Genomic DNA, 4634 nt, shown 5'->3' on the forward strand with positions numbered 1-4634 from the left:
AATGGAAAAAAAATTTTACTAAAGGATATTTTTATAAAAATAATTTTTTTTTGAAAAATGGATAAAGTTAATATTAGTTAATACAAAAATTTTAAAATGAATTAAAGAAGAAATTTTTTAAAAATTATAAGGAAGAAAAATGTACATTTTATAAATAGAAGGAAGGAGAGTATTATTTTAGCATTTCTCAAGGGAAGAGAATGAAATTTTCTCTTATTTAAATATTGCAACTTAATTATTTGTACTTGTATATATATTGTTGAATATGTTTATAATTAATTATGAGAGCATTTTCAATGCTAATTTTAATTTTATTTTATTTTAGATCTATAAAAATATTTGTGAGACTATACATTATAAATAGTGATTTAAAACTAAAAATAAATTTTGTTCCTCTAATACCTAATATTAGTTCAATTAGAATTTTATTTTATTTTTAATTATTTTATCAACATAATTATATAATTACCAAAATTTTATTGGTTCTCTATCAATGTGATACCGTATCTCTAAAGTGATATCGGTTTCATTTCATAAATCAACTCCAATAAAAATTTTAATTCAAAATTATATTTTTTAATTCATTTAATAAACTTAATTCTAAAATAGTTTTTATTGTTTAATTTTAATATTAAATATTATATTTCAATTTATTAAAATCAAATCCAATTTCTTCTTTCTAATTCAATAAAACAAACTTAATTATATAGTTGCTATTTTTTAACTTTAAAATTACCTAAAGTGTATTTTAGTCTTTTAAAATCAAACTTAAATTTTAACATTCTAAATCCATTAAATGACATTAATCCTAAAAGGTATTTTGTCATTTTAAGATTAATCTTAAATAAGATATTTTAATTTTTTTATATTAAATTTAAATTTTTAGTTTTTTTAATGCATTTATTTTTTTTAAAGATAAATGTTATTTTATTAATATAAAATAAAAGTGTTTCCATAAGAAAGTACAAAAGAATTTGGTATTCCCATTGATCATCAACTGTGACTGAAAGACTAAGAGCTTAAAAGAGAGTAAAGTAAGAGTAAAGAAAATTAGCAGCATCTATCAGGTATGGCTTACGAGTTCACGCACTAAATTGCTGGCTTCTTTCACTATCTCTGGTGCCGGGCTTATTACCTTCTCAAAAACACATCGATTCCTCGCTTTCCAAGTGCTCCAACACAGCGCCGCTATGAGGAGGGTCTTTTGTCTACCGTCGAATTGAGCCGCTACCCAGGATAAGACTCGTTGCTACCAATTGAAAAAGGTATCTTCTTCTCTCATCCATAGGTAAGGGGTTATTAAGCTTAGACTCTATATTATTGGAGACAAGGGGCATTGGAACAAAGCATAAGAAATTGATTCAGCCTTCAACATGCATCTTGGACAAGTGGCAGGAGTGGATGCGAACCGGCTGTGAACTTGTTGCAACACCGGAAGCTTTTCATGAAGACTTTTCCATAGAAAAATCTTAATTTTATGTGGTAATTTCAACTCCCAAATGCTATTCCAGACTCTGTTGTGTATGTTCTGGGGCCTCAATGAAGTAGGAGAATGAAAGAATCCATAAGCAATTTTGTATCCTGACCCAACTTCATATATACCAGATTTTGTCCAGCACCAATTAACTTCATCCTCCTCCTCTGTTGGTTTGATTAAAAAATTTTATTGCATATATCAACTGAAAAAATCGACTCAATCAGATTTCTATTCCAGCTTCTATCAGGATTTAGTAACGCACTAACGTAATACACTTGCAAATTTGGTGGGATTGTGAGTGCATTTTGAGGGACATTAAGGGGCACTGATGGTGGGAGCCAGGGATCATGGAAGATGCGAACATTAGTGCCAGAGCCTATTTTCCATAACAAACCTTTCTCGATCACCTTGCGTCCTTCAAGAACACTTCTCCAACCCCACGACGGTACGCTTCCTATCTCTGCATGTAGGAAATCTGTATATCTGAAATATTTAGCTTTGAGCATTCTTGATAGAGTAGAATTAGGGTATTTCATTAGACGCCAACATTGCTTGCCCAATAAAGCCAAATTTTGTGCCCTTAGGTCCTTGATCCCCAGCCCTCCATCTTTCTTCGGTCTCGTCATTGTGTCCCATTTAATCCAAACCATTCTTCGTTCTGTGCCTTTTTGACCCCACCAAAATTGCGAAAGCATGCTATGAATCTCAGTCAACAGCGTGTCCGAGAGCTTGAAACAAGAGAGTGTATAAATAGGAATCGCCTCCCCCACCGCTCTCAATAGCGTGTGCCTGCCACCTGATGACAATAGACTTCTTTTCCAACCCATAATCCTCTTCTGAACTTTATCCTTGATAGCTCCAAAAGTTGCTTTCTTTGATTTTTGAACTATAGAGGGCAGTCCCAGGTATTTGTCTTGTGCTCCGATATGTTCAATATTTAGTGTCTGAGCAACTTCTAGTCTTGTGTTTTGAGGTGTGTTGTGACTGAGAAAGATAGCCGACTTATTCAAATTGACTTTTTACCCACTGAAATCCTCATATATTTCTAGCAATTCTAGAATACTTTGGCTTGTATTAGGTGCGCTCTTGCAAAAACAAGATTGAATCATCAGCAAACAAAAGGTGATTAACTGTTTGGCATCTCCGATTAACTTGAACTCCTTGAATTAATCTGTTTTGCTCTGCCTTGTGTAGCAAGAAGGAAAGCCCTTCTGCACAAAAAGAAAGAGATATGGAGATAGGGGTCACCCTGTCGGATGCCCCTATTTGGTCTAAAATAGCCAAAAGGTTGACCTTCCACAACGACAGAATAAGAAACAGTCGTTACCAATTCCTTAGTCCAGTTAATCCATTTAGCATCAAAGCCCAGCTTATCCATAATATACCATAAAAAATGCCACTCAACCCTATCATAAGCCTTGCTCATGTCTAGTTTAATAGCCATCTCATGCTCTGCCCCACTTCTCTTATTTTTCAAATAGTGCATACATTCGTGGGCAATTAGAATATTATCTGAAATGAGTCTACCTTTGAGAAACGCACTCTGATTTGGCCTTATAATTTTATTCATAATACCTTGTAATCGGTGCACCATAACTTTAGAAATAATTTTATACATAACTGAAGACAAACTGATCGGTCGTACTTGAGTCATGTCACTGGCATCTGACACCTTTGGAATCAAACAAATTTGAGTATGATTGAAGATTTTTAGAATTTTACCATTGTGAAAGAAACTTCTCACTACCTTAAAAACGTCACCTCCAACTATATCCCAGAAAAAGTGAAAAAACTTACCTGTAAACCCGTCATCACCAGGAGCACTCTGAGCATGAACACTAAATCTCTCTTCTTTCAAATATGCCAGCTCCAACTTCTCCTCCAAACTGGTAACCTCCTCTCCCCCATTGATTTCAGCCACCCGCAACTCCTCTAGTTTAGCTTGAAGGTCCTCAATTTCTTTCCAGGAGTTTGCTTTGTGAGTTTTCTGCCATTGAACTAGTCTATGTCTACAAACTTTCAACTTTTGGGACAAGGAGAACATAGCCGAGCCTACAACTTCCATTCTCCACACTTCACTAACAATTCTCTTGACATCCTCTTCTCCACACCAACGTTCCTAGTATTTAAACCGCCTTTTACTATGCCATGATTGAGGTTCGGTTTCCATCAAAATTGGAGCATGATTTGAGCCTGACTCTGTGAGCCTGTGCACCACTACATTCGAAAACTTCAACTTCCATTCCATCGCAACTAAATAGCGGTCAAGCCTCTCCTTCACCAAATCCTCTCCTTGTCTTCGATTTGTCCACGTGAAAGGGCGCCCCACCATTCCAATATCCACTAATTCGTTACTGTCAATAAAATTAGTGAATGTTGCAATAGTGGTTGCTGATTTTTGGCCTCCACCCTCCTTTTCCGCTTGGCTTGTTATAGCATTAAAATCGTCTGCTATTACCACTTTTCCTTCCAGGTGTTGGCTCATTGTTGTAAGCTCCTCAAACTGTAAGGATCGAATTTGTTCCAAACAACTTAAATGGACACCAATGAACGCCCATACCTCACTGCTTCCGACTTCCTTAATTTCGGCTGCCATAAAGAATTCTCCACTGCTAATAATTTGAACACTGATGTTGTCCTTTCAAGCTAGCACAAGTCCTCCTGCCACTCCTGCCGGGTTAACAATATGCCAGTTTTCGTAGCCGCATACCCGAAGTTTTGCTTCCACCTGTCGAGATTGGTTCTTTGTTTCACTTATAAACACAATCTCGGAGGAGTGGGATTTACAGATCCCTTTTAAGGTGTGAATTGTCAGGGGTCTCCCCAAACCCCGACAATTCCAAACTATAGTTCTCATGGCGCCTTGGGTGCCATTTGTAGGCTGGCACCCTCCACCATCTGTTCAACTACATTTTCATCCTCTGTTCTTGCTTTCTTTGTAAATCCTTCAGCTATACCACTCATAAACCTTTTTTTGGGTTCACTTTTAGTATCTGACTCTGCAGCACCTTGTCTTGCTAACATTTTCCACTTCCTACCTTTCTCTGTGGTGAGACACTGCCCAATAGCGAATTGCATAAGCTGCCCTTCATCCTCCTTGGTATTGGACTGACCAGCTATGATAACCTCCATGCATTCTGTTCTAGAATTGGCTGAT

The sequence above is a fragment of the Arachis ipaensis genome, chromosome B09 (assembly GCF_000816755.2).
Source record: "Arachis ipaensis cultivar K30076 chromosome B09, Araip1.1, whole genome shotgun sequence".
In the NCBI taxonomy this organism is placed as follows: Eukaryota; Viridiplantae; Streptophyta; class Magnoliopsida; order Fabales; family Fabaceae; genus Arachis; species Arachis ipaensis.